This window comes from Malaclemys terrapin, chromosome 8, assembly GCF_027887155.1.
Source record: "Malaclemys terrapin pileata isolate rMalTer1 chromosome 8, rMalTer1.hap1, whole genome shotgun sequence".
Taxonomy (NCBI): domain Eukaryota; kingdom Metazoa; phylum Chordata; order Testudines; family Emydidae; genus Malaclemys; species Malaclemys terrapin.
Window position 1 is genome coordinate 22,173,521 of NC_071512.1, and position 17,391 is coordinate 22,190,911.

The following is a 17,391-nucleotide window of genomic DNA, read 5'->3' on the forward strand; positions in this document are numbered from 1 at the left end:
CATGACAATGGAGAGAGTTTTTTGCTGGATGAGGACCTGGGCCTGACTTTCACAAAGAGTTACACTCAGTTCACTCTGAGAAAAAGGAAGTGATAAGTAGATTCTTTGAGGTGTGTGACTTGTGCATGTTACGTATGCAGCAAGTCAGGCACTGAAAGAACTTCAGGACTCGGAGTGATTTGAAATCAAGACAGCGAGTCTCAGAGCCTGGGTCTGCAGATTTGGGCTCGCACTATGATGCTAAAACCAGCAGTATAGATGTTCGAGTTCGGGCCGGAGCTCAGGCTCTGAATCCCCCTTGCCTTGGGTTTCAGAGCCCAAGCTCCAGCCTGAGCTGGAATGTCTATTTTTAGTGTTTTAGCACAAGCCCAAGTCTGTAGACTCAGGCTCTGAGACTTGCTGCCTTGATTTGTTTGAGTTCAGGCTGAGTGTATGACTCTGATGGTGTGAGTTTTCATCCCTAATGGGAAAGCATTACATTTGATCTCACTGTCACATTCTATTGCTGTTATCGGAGAGATTTGCAGAGCAGGTACTCTGTATGTTCATACACCTTTGATTACACCTCTGATTGCACAGAGTTTAAGCGTCTTTTCAGAAATACAACTTGATGCCTTTCTACCTTGCATGAGTTGGGTATATATTATACAGGCAGATCAGAATGAAATGCTTTAATAAGTAACTCCTCATAACCACTTCTAACCAAAGATGCCTTGCCACCTACTCTCTGACCTTGCCACCTATTACTCTTATCTAGTAGATAAGGATTGGAGCAATGGTTTTCTTATTTACACACATGGCTGTATGTTTGTCGGGGAAGTTTGTCTTTGTATGTTGAGTTCCTTTGGACAATCTTGACAGATTTTTATTTAAAGATTTTTAGAGCACAGTACCAGGAATGGATTATAGATGGGAAGCTGCAAGACAGGCTCAGTGTAGCCTGACTCATGCTTGACAGGTTTCAGGGTGGTAGGCGTTTTAGTCTGTATCAGCAAAAACAACGAGGAGTCCTTGTGGCACCTTAGAGACTAACAAATTTATTTGGGCTTAAGCTTTCGTGGGCTAAAACCTACTTCATCTGATGAAGTGGGTTTTAGTCCACAAAAGCTTGATGAAGTGGGTTTTAGCCCACGAAAACTTATGCCCAAATACATTTGTTAGTCTCTAAGGTGCCACAAGTACTCCTCTTTGTTTTGACTCATGCTTGTATTTAATTATTTGCTTTTATTCAGTTATTTGCCTAGCACTTAAGAGCAGTGGCATGCTATAGACAGAGCCCTACAGAATCATAGGAATTAGACCTAATCTATTATTTTCTGTAAAGGATTGTCCCCTGCAGTCAGTATTGTGTGCCATGCAGGTTGAATCATATATGTTAGAAATTGAAAAGGTGGGTGAGGTAATATCTTTTATTGACCCAACTTCTATTGGTGAGAGACAAGCCACCCCAGCTCTTCTTTACCTTGTCTCTCTAATAGGCTGGGACCAACATAGCTACGGCAATATTGCAAGCAGAAATGAAGAAGGCCTTTTAGATTATCCGTCCCATCCCTAATTTTGCAACTTTAATGCAAACTTCATGTGCTGTTCAGTAGAAACTAGTAACTTGTCCTTCACACATGCAAAGTAACTGTCTCTATGTAACAGGAAAGGGTTAATACAAAAGAAATGGAAACCAGTAACAGATCTTCAGCTGAGTTCTATTTATTTGGATCACCAACTCCACACATTCAAAAATCAAGAGTCACTCCAATAACTAAATAAATAAATAAATCACGACTGGCTTAAAAATTAGGAGGTTAAATAAAAATACATTTTGTCTTCTGGTTTCTGAGCCTCTAGGGTATACTTGGTCCATATTTTCAAACTTTTCTCTGCAACCATGAGGGATTGAAACTTCTTTATTTTTTAACATGAATGTGAGATGATTGTGTAATCACTTGACTCTAAGAGCAGGAGCTTTAAGAAAACACCAAATATCGCAAGACTTGTGATAGAATCACAAGACTTGGCAATACTGGAACTCAGAATCCTCAAATCTTCTGCGGTAGCATACAGGCATTTAGACAAGGTGTGATTGGATGAGGATTTTTCAGGTTCCTGAGTTAAGAGCTTTAGCACTGTTTAAAGTTTTTTTTTTTTTTTTTTTTTTTTTTAATATTTTTTCAGAGAAATGTACTTGATTGACCAGAACATAAAATACTATAGGTAAGTTCAGGAATACATGATACATTAGATTAGAATTATTTTATATGCAAAGAGTACAAAAATGCATTCCCAAATAAACTACACTAAACTAGTTCCTTTTTTCAGAGGATTTAAGAAGAATACAATTTATGATCTTCCCACAAAGTTTACAGTCCTGCACAGCTTTGAGAGAGGGAAATACAAGCAAAATTCATCTGTTTTAAAGGCTTGAGTTTGGGTTGTTTAGATAAGAAATTGCAATTGACCAGATCCTGCTGTCCTGCAGTAGTTTCCATGGCCATGCTCCCCTCAAGTCAGTTTTTCCTGAAGTTACAGTTTTGCATCGAGAAAGAGTAGCTCTTGTCTGGACATCAGTAGGAAAATGTTAAGCCTCCAAAGCGCTTAGAAACCTAAGCATGCTTCTATAGCTCACAAGGTTTAGGCTAACGTCAAGAGACAACGATTTTATCGTATGCACAATGACACTTTCTTGAAGACTTGAGACTGACTAAGTGTAAAAGCCTGTATATTCCAGCAGGGGGCTCTGCATGTTCACATATTGTAGGAAGAAAAAGCCAGCATATATTGAGAAATGTAGAGGTTAAGCACTAGAGGAGGAACTAAGCATGAGAGTAAATGATGAGAGAGCCCAATATCAGCCATCTCAGAGGCTTGACTGAATTGCTTTCAATATGATTGTTCACAGGACCATAAAGTGTGACAGGAACATTGATTTTATCCCAACCCCCCCCGTTAAACTGTTAAACGTTAAACTGTTTAGTTTTAAATACTGATTAGAACAGCAACATATTTCAGGAGAACAGACCAGTGTTGGAGAAACATTGTCCTTTGGTATACTTTCACTTCCTAGTAAGTGTGAGGTTCCCACAAAGTTGCAGAACACTTGTTCAAAACTGTTGCTTATTAGCTTTCATAAGAGAACCATAAAAAGGTCAGGAAATACAGTTTAAAGCTGTTAATGCAGTGTGATTAAGACACATCTAGAACTAATTTATGTTCCACTAAAATGCATGTTATTTGGACACAAATAAGTGCTATTCTTCTACATGGACAACAATGGGTTTTTTTCCTCTTATACCCAAATACCATTATAGACAAAACAAAAAACAGCAGCTAAACAGAAATACACCCTTCTGAACAATTTTGTGTAATACAAAAGTGTCCTGAGGGCCATAGCTTATGTGCAGGTTGTATATTAATACACACAACCCCACTCAGAAGATAAATAGATAAATGTCAACAAAGGCAGAGAACTGGAAAACTACAAATAATACATTTAAGTGTACATGGGCACTAAATAAAGATTAGAGTTTACCATTTTGCATGTTATGTGAAACACAATTACCAGGGTATTTACTGTACTTGTTGCACTACTGATGAGGAAGGAGGTCTAATGCACTAAAACCCAATTGTGTGTGTGTGTGTTGGACTTTTAGTACTTTAGTGATACATAAAAGAAAAGAGGAAATCATTTGTGTCGGCATGTGAGAATACATCCTCCACTCCAGCTTGTAGCAATAATTCTAGATAATACCTCCAAAACTCTGGGCCAGATCCTCATTTGGTGTGAATCGGCCTAGATTCATTTGACCAGAGCAAGGCTGAGCTACACCAGCTGAGAATTTAGTACTCTGATACCAGAAATCCTTAATACAGCAATCCCCAATCTGAATGATGGATTATGAAATCATTAGCACATTAATTCATTTTAATGACATGGCACTATGCAAATTAATATTCACAGTCTCAGTTATATACCTGCCAAGAGACTTAATCTCTGCTTTTACTTAGAGCTGCTATTTATAGCAATTTCAATTGCTCCTAATGTAAGTATTGCACTAATAAATGCTTTAGTTGTTTAAATGTTTTGAAACTCAAACTGTTTTCAATCTACTTATTAATAAAAATAAATGACAAATGTACTGCAGTGAGTTACATAGCACTAATTTTAATCCTGGATTTATGACCACATTGTTAACCCTGGTCTTGTGGTTTGTAATGACCCTCAGTGGAATAATTTCCTTGTAAATCACTGCAGCCCCATCCATTTTTTTTTTCTAATTCATTGCAAAATGTGGGCCATAACCCATTTTGGCATTTGTTTCCCATGTTTTATTGTAAAAAGAGATAGCATATGACTGACTGTGAATAGGACACCCATTGTCTTTGGAGATACTACTGTTACCTATGACCTTTTACACATTTTACCCTGTTTGCCAGAAGCTGGGAATGGGTGACAGGAGATAGATCACTCGATGATTACCTGTTCTGTTCATTCCCTCTGGGGCACCTGGCATTGGCCACTGTCGGTAGACAGGATACTGGGCTAGATGGACTTTTGGACTGACCCAGTATGGCCGTTCTTATGTTCTTATTTTCAATGCTAAATCTTTTGATACTGTGATCCAAAGCACCTGGATGAAGAGTTTAAAAGAAGAAATGAATCTGACACCTGAAGAAAAGGGGGAGGAAATTATTGGGTGTTAGGGAGTTGAAAGCTCTAGACATACCATTATTCATAATTTCTCCCTATCTTTAGATCAGAGGGAACGTTCTGTACCCTCACATGGCAGCGTAAGGATTTGAGAAATTTTGTAGAGTATCACAAATAATATGTTCCCAGGAAGGTCAAATCATAAGTGTCTTTATTATGGAGGCTATTATGAAATTGGCTTCTCCATGTGTGCATAGCTCTGTGCCTTATTCCACAGTCAGTGTAGGAACAATGCAGGGTCTCTAGTAGTTGCTGTTTAATGCTGCTGTGTGGGTCACAGTGTCTCATTACATATGTACTATGTACAGTAGGGTTTCTTTGTTTTCAGGCTTATTTATTTGTGCATAATTCTGTACCCTCAGCTCTCCCGGCCTAGACTGCTGGGCTTGCATTTCTCCTGCACTCTCTGTCAGGTTGCAGCAACCAATGGAAAGTTATACTCCAAGCCTGGCAAAGTGTCAGGTGGTACCTCCATATCTATTGTTGCTGCCGTCTGAGTTACTAACAAACCGTTTAAAACTCATCATATGACGGTGAGTCTAACATGCTCAATCAAGACATGACAGGTGGCAAGGTACCTCTAAAAGGATTTGGAACCCAGGGACTGTGATTCAATAAAAATCCCATTTTACCTTTCTCTCGTGCTGAACTCCACTGTGAATTCTGGCTGCATTGGATCCTAGATCTCCATGGTTTTTAGTGCTAGAAAAAGACCATAGAAATTTAAAGCAAGAAGAGATCCATTGGGTCAGGGGTAGTCAATTATTTTTTGTCAATGTATAGTCAAGGTCCAGACTCCAGAGAAAATAATTTAAATAAAATAAATAATACTAAGTAAAAAGATTTTGGGGTCCGTTCAAAAGCGTCTGGTCGTCTGGATTTGTCCTGCGGTCCGCCTACTGACTACCCCTGCATTAGGTCATTGAGTGAATCCTCTCAGACAATGTAGGGTTTTTTCTCTCTGCTTTCGGAGAGGCAATGAAATGATGACAAAGGCCAGGTCTACTCTAAAAAGTTAGGTTGACTCAGCTGCATAGCATGCCTGAGTGACATAGTTAAGCTGAGCGAATCCCCCGTGTAGACAGCACTAGCTACTGCCTCTTGGGTAGGTGGATTAACTACAGTGGGAGAACCTGCACTTAAAAGGTTTCAATGGCATATCTATGTGAGGTATCATGAAAGGGGTCATTTTCTTATACTGATCTAGTTATGCCACTAAAAGCCCTACTGTAGACAGAGATATTCTGGTGTAAGGCCCTTTATATCAGTATAGTTTATATCTTATTTTGCTTTGCTGAATCCGAATATGCTATACTGGTATAAGTGTTTTTTATAATGGTACACTTGCATCCACACTAGGGGAGTTTTGCCACCCTAAACTACGTTGGCATAGTTAAAGCAGCAAAACTTTTAAGTGTAGACAAGGGGTTATGCATGTGCTTTACTTTATACACTGTGAACAGTTCTCTGTTCCAATCAAGCTCCAACCTGAGCAGAAAACTAATTTTTGGACTCACTTTTACTTTTGATGCCATTAAATAATAGAAAACTGGGCCTGGAGTCAGGTGAAATAACTCCTTTTTAAAACAAAGATAGACTGTTTAATGAGATGATGTAGTTAGTACCTTTGTGCTTCATATTCCATAGGTAATGTCAGACAGATGCCTGCCTCTCTAAACTGGGAGTGTATAAAATGTTAGTGCATTTAAGAGGCTGGCATTGATTAGATTTACTGCCAAAATTATCTCTGTTTTTGTTTTAATTAGCTAACTTCTAGCTTTAGGAAGAAAAACTTTTATGGGGGGGGGAGGGGGTTATGGGCTGGGAAATGGTCAAAGGTAGCTAAAGCTTCATTGTGGAGACTGAGAGGCTTACCAGCTTCTTGGTTCATTGGACTCTTCTTTTGGAATTTTGTATCACACAACAAATCAAAGCGACATTTTCCTAAGTGGAAATGACAAGTTTTATCACTACCCTTTTCAAATTTGGGGATAAATTTAAGTAAACAAGACCTCAAGTAGCCAAACATTTCACAATAGGAAGTAGATCTTCCCACTTTACAAAAAATGTTTTATGTTTAACATGTAGGTTTTGAACGGTACTGTACTACGAACCAAATAACATTTTTTTACCACAAACTATTTGCACAATGGATGTTTTGATACTGACCTGATGATCTACAACATTAACCAGAAATCAAGGTTAGAAGACTTTAGATAGCTGCGGAGAGCCATTAAGTGATCTAGTCTCACTACGTTCTGCACATGTAACTTGTTAACATAAACTATGCCTGTGCATCAAAAGAGAGGAGACCTGGTGTTTGAACATCTTACTTTTCACCAAAAAGCTGTACAAATTTACCAAACGTTTGTATATGGTGGGTTATATTTCGTCAGTCTCTGTATTTTGCCTTACTATAGAAAAAATGTTTGTGTTTGTTTTGTAGATTGTCAAACTCTTTGTATTATCTCCAGCTGTTAAACAGTACTGATAGTATTTTTTTAATGCCAATGTGCCTTATGAAAGAGTGGCTGCGGAGAAATCATCAACACAAGAATTGTATCAGTTTTAATAAACATTTTTGTCCACATTTAAAACAAGGATGTTTATAATTTTTCTGTTCTTGATGTTTAACTCTTTTCATTTGGGTATTAAGCAAGTACAGATACAAATGTTACATGAGCCACTGGGTCCTTATTCTATAGACAGCAGTTTTCATCCAGACAAATTTGTCAGCTAATTTTTTTCCTAAATTAGTTAAAAATTTAGTAACAAAGTAACATTTTCATATTCAGAATGTAATAGCACAATCACCTATGTTTAATGTTATATATACACACAGTTCTATATGAACATGAATCAGAGTGTATTAGAAAGAGCTCATTGCAGGTGCCTGGCTAATGCTGCATGGGCAGAAGCCTTCAGTGCTCCATGTTGCTGTGCCACTAGGCATCTCCTCTGCAGATATGGTCATTTATGACACATTAGGTGGTTGTTTTGCAATGTGCATAAATGACCCCCGGTGACCAGGCTCAAATCCCCAAACTGGATCATAATACAGTGCAAGAGATGAGTGAGTCTTCTTAGCGTATGTGCAAGGTGCCTCAGGTGCATTCATCACCCAGTTTGATCCACTGGTTGGATCATTAGCTTCCCTAACCCAGGCTGGGTACTGTCAGGGAGTGCAACGTGAACGCTGATCCATGCCTCCCGAGGAGTGAGTGGAATAGTGTTATCCAAATTTCTGAATACAACTGTATACTCAGAGTATAGTGCTTTGTAACACTATTTAATTCTCACAATATTACTGTGATGTAATTGGTATCCCTGGCTATGTCTACCCTGCAAAACCCACCTTGGCTGGCCCACTAAGAGGACTCCTTCCACACTTGGAGGGGAGACACAGTAGGAAGTAGAGAGAGATTCCTTTGGCACAATTCCCCTTGTTTACCAATTAAAATCTTTTGATATTGGCAATGCAGAAGATCTCCCTTCAGGTAGCTCATGGTCACGGAGGTGTACGTACATTGTCACTGCTGTCGCAAAGGCATCCCCTGCTCCTCGTGAGACCAGAGGTAAGTTGTCATGGGGTTCCACAGAAGGAAGCCAGAGCGCTGAAACAATGCAACAGGGAAGGGGGAAAGTGAGCCAGAGGGCAGTGTCATTTGGTTTCAGAATTCCAGCCCTGCAGTGTCTGGATGCAGTGGGGTGACTTGAGGAGCCCTAGTTCTGAATTTCCTGGCTTTGATTGGGTCAGACCGGCCAAACGACTAGAAAATATGAACACCTGTGTTTTCATATAAAGTAGCATTACTGCGTGCAGCAGTGATAGATGCTGTAGGGAACTACAAAAAGGTTGTATTTCCCTTTGAGTAAGTGAAAGTGAGACAGTTAGCTAAATACATCTCCCCTCTAAAAACCTGCTATGGAGTATTGTCCGCTGGTGACATTGCTCAAAAGGGCGTTTGCTAATCTTGTTGCCACTACTCCACCAATTGTGAGGCAATATCTGTGAAAGTACCAAACAGGAATAGCCACCTCACCACAAAGCAGGATTTAAGGCTTGGCTACACATGGAAGTTAATCCAGAAAAGAGTCGGATGTGACTCGGGCTAGGTCTACACTACCCGCCTGAATCGGCGGGTAGAAATCGACCTCTCGGGGATCGATTTATCGCGTCCTGTTGGGACGCGACAATCGATCCCCGAATCGACGCTCTTACTCCACCAGCGGAGGTGGGAGTAAGCGCCGTCGACAGGAAGCCGCAGAGGTCGATTTTGCCGCCGTCCTCACAGCGGGGTAAGTCGGCTGCGATACGTTGAATTCAGCTACGCTATTCACGTAGCTGAATTTGCGTATCTTAAATAGACTTCCCCCTGTAGTGTAGATGTAGCCTAAAGCAAATTAACTATTCCTGATTAACTCCATGTGTGGCTGCTCTTATTCTGAAGTAAGAGAGTCTTAGGCTAGGTCTACACTGGGGGGGGGGGTCGACCTAAGATACGCAACTTCAGCTACGCAAATAGGGATGATTTAGTTAGGAATTGGTCCTGCTCTGAGCAGGGGGTTGGACTAGATGACCTCCTGAGGTCCCTTCCAACCCTGATATTCTATGATTCTATAAAAAGAAACCAGGGAAACAACATTCAGTCCCTTTTCTCCAGGGACATCTTTATGAAAATTTATAGAGTCCAAACAGAACGGAACAGCAGTCACAAAACACAAACAGCAGTTATAACCAACAGTCACACAGACCTGTGAGCAGGACTCCAGCTCACGCTCAGCTGTTCCCCCTTTGGCTGCCTCTAGAGGTCAGGGCTAATTGGCTGCTGCATTAACCCTTTGGGGTTTGGGCTAGGCTAGTCTGTCACATTCCCCATGTTATATAGACAAACTCTGAGAATCGAAAGGCATTTGAAAGGGTTCAGTCTTCAAGTTTACCCATCAGGTGGGTATGCAGCTGTGCAACGAATACCCCTTATGCCCTTAGGATGTTGAATTAATGTACATGCTTTCTAGAACTGCTCAGAATTTTTCTGTAGAAATGTAATTTCAATGAAATATGGCTTCTGTAAAAATGAAAATTTTCAAGAAAAAAATCATTTTTGATGGAATTTTCCGTTCTTTAAAAGCAGTGGCGGATTTAGAGTTAGTGGGGCCCTGAGCGCAGCTTCATTTTTGGGGCTCCCCCTTTGGGACCCAGCCAAGAAAAAGAACATTCTCTCTTATCTCCCCTCCTCCTTTTTCATTCTTTTTTTCTCTTCATCCTCCTCCTATATTATAAGTAATGGGAAGTAAATGAAAATAAAGTGAGGTACCTTGATTGGGGCAGGGAGCTGGGGTGCAGGAGAGGGTGCGGGGGGTGGGCTCTGGGAGGAAGTTTGGGTGGAGGATGTGGGCTCTGGGATGGGACAGGGGGTTGGGGTGCGGGAGGGGGGCAGGCGCTTACCTCCGGCGGCGTGGCTCCCAAAGTGACCGGCACACACACACACCCACCTCTGGCAGCGGCTCCTAGGTGGGGGGAAGCAGGGGATCTCCGCACGCTGCTGCCTGCAGGCGCTGCCCCCACAGCTCCTATTGGCCGCAGTTCCTGGTCAATAGGAGCTGCGGATTCGGTGCTTGGGGAGGGGGCAGTGTGCGGAGACGCACACACGCTCCCCCCAGGGGTCACGGGGATATGCCGGCCGCTTTCAGATGTGAAACGGTGCGGAGGGAGGGAGGCAGAGCAAGCAGGGAGCTGCCTTAGCCCTGCTGCTGGCACGTCTCTGTGCGCCCCTTGGGGGGAGGGGGACAGCGAGTCTCCGTGCGCTGCTGGGGCGGGGGCAGTGCGCGGAGCTGCCCCTCCTTCCCCCGCCTGGGGCACGCAGAGACATGCCAGCAGCTGGCTTCCAGGAACGGCGTGGGGCCACCGGCCATGGCATACAGTTAGCCTGCCTGCCTGAGCCCTGCTGCGCCATCAGCCGGGACTGGGGGGCAGGTTGTTAGACATTTGTCCTGCCTTTTGGGGGTCCCCCTGTCATTGGGGGCCCTGTGCCACTGCACAGTTTGTTTCATGGTAAATCTGCTCCTGTTTAAAAGTTAAAAAACAAAAATCTTTTGTTTTTTAACCAAAAGGCTTTTTTTGAACACTCAACATTTTGGGGGTTTTGGTCTTTTGTAGGAAAAAAATGGAAATTTTTTCATAGCAAAATTTGATAAAAATGGGGGAAAAATAGTTTTCAAATTTTCCAGCAAAAATACTTGGCATGTTTTAATGAGCTCTGATGCATTCATAATCAAACACCACAAGCACTTAATTTCACCCGCTTGGACAGAAGGGGGCTCTCTTCCTCTGTTATAGAGGTTTGTTGGCTGCGATTGATTTTTCTGGTGCTTACCTACTCCCTGGACTCTCAGGTAGTAGCAGCCAGGAGAGTGGAGCTGGTTGCCTTGATAACAAAAAACCCAATTTACAAATATTTATGCAAACAAAAACACCAGTGCCAGCTCAGTACAATTCATGGGTTCATATTATGTATCACATATGGACGTTCAGATACTACTGAGCATTCATGACAATGTTCACATATCTCAAAAAGTTCACTTATGTTATCACAATTCATAGCAAAACATCTTACTCACTATTCATTATTCCCCTTTTTAAAAACTCACTTACCCGATCAGGAATGGCCCATGATTTAGTTAACCAATCATGCAGCACAAATACCGTCTAACAGGCTGAAAGTTATTAGTTAAAACTAATACTACGGGTAATAAGCATCAACAGAAACCAGGTTTGGTTCACAAATGATTTGCTAACCAAGAAATGCATAGAGCCATGTGGGAATTGGAATTTCCATTTTGCAGGGAATTCCATGATTTCAAAATTTGTTCTGCTCCAAATCAAAACAAAAACAAAAAATTTCAAAAATTTTCCATGAAATGAAATGTCTGACCAAAAAAATCATTTTGGGACAGTCGAAATATTTTGTTTGGATTTTGACTTTTTAAATTTAATTTAATTTTATTTTAATAGACTCATAGACTTTAAGATCAGAAAGGACCATCGTGGTCATCTAGTCTGACATCATGCACATTGCAGGCCACAGAACCTCACCCACCCATGCCTATAATATACCCCTAAGCTCTGGCTGAGTTGCTGACGTGCTCAAATCATGGTTTAAAGACTTCATGGTACAGAGAATCCACCATTTACACTAGTTTAAACCTGCAAATGACCCATGTCCTATGCCGCAGAGGAAGGCAAAACCCTTCCTGCATGGACAGTGGGTATCAAAGGCAAGAGAAGGCTAAATCTCCCCTAACCCAGGCCGTGACCCTGCCCACGCTCCACCCTGAGGCCCCCCCCCTCACCCAAAGCCAGGTGTGGTCCAACTCCGGCCGGCAGCCTGGAGCTGGGGTATGGCTAGTGACCAGCGGGCACCTTGGGCCAGTAGGTGGCTCAGGGCCAGCCGGCAACCTGGGGCGGCTTGGGGCTGGCTGGCATGGCTGGGGCAGCTCGGGGCCAACCGGCATGGCTGGGGGTTGGTCCAGCACTTGGGGCCGGCAAGTGTAGCCCAGAGGTTGGGCCAGTTTGGCCAGGGCTTCTCTGGCCACGGTGGATGGGAAGGGAGGGATTCTGGTGAATCAGGCGGTTGAAGGAGCAGGGATGGGGGGCTAGCCTCCCCGAAGAGGTGGTTGACATGCCACCCATAACATCCAGGGTCTCTGTCAATCTGACCCGAGGGAAAATTCCTTCCCAATTCCAAATACAGTGATCAGTTAGACCCTGAGCATGTGGGCAAGACCCACCACCCAGATACCTGGGAAAAAATTCTCTGTAGTAATTCAGAGCCCTCCCCATCTAGTGTCCCGTCACTGGCCATTGAAAAAAGAAAATTCTAGATGAAAAGTCTTTCAAAATGAAAAATCAAGATGCTCCATTCTGAAAATATTGACCTTTATGTTTGGATCTTATTGAAATGCTTTTTTTCAACTTTCCCTCCCCACAACTAAATTTCCTCAAAATCGACACATTCCTGTGAGAAATTTCAATTTCAATGAAATAACATTTTCTAATGGAAAAATAAAATGTTGTACAAGCTTTGTTGCTACGTTTGCAATAAGCATTGGGCCTGATTCTTCATTGCCCATTGACCAGCGTCTGTCCCTCCAACCTGGGCTTCCTCCCATACTGTGACGTTGTTGTTAAGCCACAAACCTCTGTCAGGTTCTGTACTTACACAGACAGGGACACACCCAGCTGAGTTACATGAATGCTTTTGCTAGCCACTCATGAACCAACAATAGAGAGGCTCTGGCCAATTCTCCCAGCTCCCCAGCCTAGGACCCCCAGGCTGTACTGTCTTGCCTTGGTCAGAAGCCTGACCAGAGTAAGTTTATTACTCGGTCCACCACTTCTGCAAAGGAAAATGGATGTGCACCAGCCCTGAGCAGATTTCCCAAGCATTTCAACCATAATGCACTGTTTTAAGGTAAAATATGGAACAGATTTATTAACTACAGAAAGATAGATTTTAAGTGATTATAAGTAATAAGCGTGCAGATCAAAGTTGGTTACCTCAGAAATAAAAGTAAAATCGCAATCTGAGTTCTATAAATTAGACAGGATATGAATCAAGCAGTGTCTCACCCTGGTAGATGGTTTCTTAATACACAGGCTCCTTTCCAGCCTGGAACCACCTTCCCAATTCAGTCTTTTTCCTCCAGATGTGCTTCCAGGTGTTTATTTGTGTATGTGTGTGGGGTGGAAGTGGGGGGGGGAGTGAGGCCAGGGGATGATGTCACTTTCCCTCTTTTATAGCTTCTTCCAGTTTGCGGGTCAAGCAGTCTCCATTGTCGATGTGCTATCGGTGAGAAGTCTCGATTGTACACGGTTCCTGGGATAGTCCTTGGGAGTGTGGATTCCTTTCATGGGTCATCAGAACATCTGGCTCCTCCATTGTTGCACTTGAAAGGCTGGTTGTGGGTGTTCCCAACCTTACAACATATTTCAGTAACACACACTTATTAAAACTTCATAACTTCCCATACAATGATAGCATATACCATCCAAGAGGATATTAATGTTCAACAGATCAAGACTTTTAAAATGATACCCCACAAGGCATACTTTGTACAAAACATATCATAATTATATGACAGTGGTGAATATGGGGGTTCCAGGGTACTGTTTTGGGGCACAGTGGGCCACAATGAGGGAGCCAGGTCTAGAATGAATGGTGGATCTGAATTAAACCTCATGCTTCAGGGGTACAGTGATCAGGATGAGACCTAATGTCAGACCCACATCTGCCTATTGCATCTCGTACTGGCCACCATCAAAGACAGGATACTGGATGGGATGGCCCTTGGATCTGATCCAGTCTGGCAATTCTGATGCTCCTATCTCATAATGCGAGACATTTGGAAAGAGCCAGTAAAATGATCAGTGTAATGCACAATGACACAGAATCCTGTTATTGATAAGGAGCCAAGTGCCTCCCCTGTTCTTTTCCTCTTCGGTCATCTCCTTTGAAAAAATAAAAGAAAATAAATCCTCACCTCACTCTGCCGGGGTATTTTATTCTCTGGTCCTGGTGCACGATTGACATTAAACGGCATGCTGGTCACCAGAGGGCATAAGTGCATTACACATCGAGATCCATGAGAATTGTGCTTCTCTCTCATCAGTTGCGATCTGTCATGCGGGATCTTGCTAGAGTGACATTTTCCCCATGCCCCAGTGCGGTATAAAATAATTGCATTCACTTCTTGAGTTAAATTTGCAAACAATTGATTGATTTCCTTTTATTATCGTGGGAGAAAATAAAGGATTTTTGATTTGGTGGGGGTGTTTTGCTTTGCTAGAGTAAGACCTTTTAATATATTAAAGACACAAATACTTAGTGAGTTTAAAGTACTGAAAAATGGGCACATTTCCCACCGGACAGTGCAGTAAAAAAAGGACACAGTTGGTTCAGGCACCTTGAAATTTAGAGTAGGAGTCTTTTAAGGAATGTATTTTATGCTGGCATAAACTTGAAAAGAATTCTACAAACACAGTGTAACTTTTCTTGCGTTTAGAGCCCAGAGGCAGAATAGAAACATGACTGCTGTTTTATTAACAGGCTACATTCAGCTCCAGAAGCAGGAATCTTCTCCAAGCAGCAAACATTTCAGCCAAGCTCCCCAGCTCGATACTGACTGATACAAAACTCAGTCAATGAAACACAAGACAGAGGCACGACAGCATCAGAACAAGATGTCATTGGCTAATCAGGACATTGTTCCTTAGCAACGTCAGAGATCTGATTAGCCCTTTTGTTAGCTGAGTTATATTTGTACAGATTTTTATATTGTGACTTCACTGCCAGGGTAAGCAAAAGGGGGCAATGGGCCTTGACCAAAATCATAGATCCAACCGCCCCCACCTCATACACTTAGTTGATGTTCAGATTTGGGTCAAAACTAGGCCCAATTCTAATCATAATTAGCATGAATAGCATGGGAAATTATTACATTTCCAGATGGACATCAATGGCAGTTGGATAGGGCCCAATGTAAGGAGGACCCAGGGCCGGCTCTACTGTTTTTGCCGTCCCAAGCAGCGCGCTGAATTGCTGCCGCAGATGGCGGGGGCAGTCCGTGTGCCGTTAAGGCGGCACACGCGTTTCCGCAGCGGTGGCAATTCGGCGGCAGCTTCTGTCTTCAGCCGGAAGACAGAAGCCACCGAATTGCTGCCATGGGTGGCTGCATATAGAAGGTGCCGCCAAATTGCAGCCGCCGCGGAAATGCACGTGCCACCCTAACGGCACACCGACTGCCCCCGCCATCTGCGGGTGGCAATTCGGCACGCTGCTTGGGGCGGCAAAAACACACGGACTGCCGCCCCTTGCAGATTGCCGCCTCAAGCACCTGCTTGGAATGCTGGTGCCCGGAGCCGGCCCTGGGAGGACTTGAAAGCGCAAATCCAGCATGGTATGGATACAAAACCTTCCCTAGGGATGGTTCTCAGAGAGCAATCGCTTCACTTACCACCTCAGTGGGGAGGACACACAGCAAGGCGCAGCAGTGTGGCATTAGGGGGCTGGAATTTCTGGTCAGGGACAAACCTCCATGCTTTTATGAGAAATGTCTGGAGATCTTCAGTGTCCCCATGGATCCACCTGCACTCCTAGCATCAGCAGGGACTTGGGTACAACAGGGAATATTTTGTGTAATAGCTTATATAATGTTAAGAGGCTAAAAAGGAAAGATGAACCCCTCTCACCTTAAACACTCCCCCCCCTCTTGCTGGGTGTGCAGCCAGAGGGAGTGTGCCTGCATGAAGTCACTAACTATATTCCTCCTGAGTACTTCTCTGGTGAGGTTGTTTGCCGTCAGTTACCTCCTTTGTTTCCCCTGCCCTTGTCTAGGGTTACCTAGTTGCCAGAGGGCCAAGGAGACATTTCCTGGTGAAATCTGCCCAAGGAAAGCTGGCAGATCTGGAGAACAGCAGAGGGGAGGGGGTTAGTGGTGCCTGCACATATTCAGCTCCCCCAAGTCCTGGAGCATCTGTTATTGGGTGATGATGATAGGAACATGCATAGGATTGAATTTAAGGACAGAACGGTCTAAAATCAGGGGAAAGGCCCCAGCTCTTGCCAGGGTCTGCAGAAAAGTCCTGCCTCCCACCAAGGTCCATGGAAAGGCCCCATCTAGTTAGTGAATACTAGAGGATTCGGTACTGCAGTAATTCTGAGCTAGTTGAGAGAAGAATTCCCTTCTGGGTTCTCAGATTGGACAACAAGACCAGCACAGATGTATTAGTCATGGTGAAGGCACAGGTAGGAGCAAAATCCGCTTCAAGGATGATGCTATTCACTGAAGTTGCACAAAAAATGGGTCTTAAAGAGAAACACACAACCCAAAATGTCCTTGGCTCACAGTCAATGAGCTCTAAATGTATCAGAGAAAGTAACATTCCAAAGGCACTAACCAGCCAAGAACTGCCTCCTGAAAACCAGATAAAAGGTAGGATTACGCACTGAGTGTACTAGTTCCCTTCACCACTTTAGACAATCTGTCAAAATGAGAGATAAGAGGAGGTAGGATGTCAGGGGTTGGACCAGCTTCTGAGAGGGGCTTTTCAGTGGTCAAAGGTTGGTTTGTTCATTCGTGGCACAAATTGTGTTGTTTATTCCCTCTTTCACAGCATGGAGTGATAGTCATGGTGCTAGCTGTTAAGTGCCACACACAGCCCGGGGTGGCTTTATTCACAGGCTGACACACAGAGTGAACGGGAAGAAGAAAATGACAGGCTAAAATAAAAATAGCAGATAAGGACAGTGTGTGGGGGTGTATTTAATAGAGTGGCGGTCTCTCTTCCCAACACACTAATCTATCCCCTTTATCAGTTCCTTGACAGCAACCAAAGCCAAACAACAAAACTCCAAACTGCCAGGTTGATTCCCTTCCTTTAAATAAACAAAAGCAACAGCTAGAAACCTGAGTTTGCTCAGTCACTAGGTCTTGTTTACACTGTAAGTGTTGCTTAGGGCTTTCCACTTCTTGGGGAAACAAATGCCTTCAAGCTTCAGCTGCTGAGGTCTGTCATCATTCACATGAGGAGAGACAAAGCCCTTCAAGGATGGTGATACAAAGTGATTGGTGGGTCCCCACCACAAAGAGCAGCAGGAAAAGAAGTCAGAGGCTCCTGGGGAGCTGTG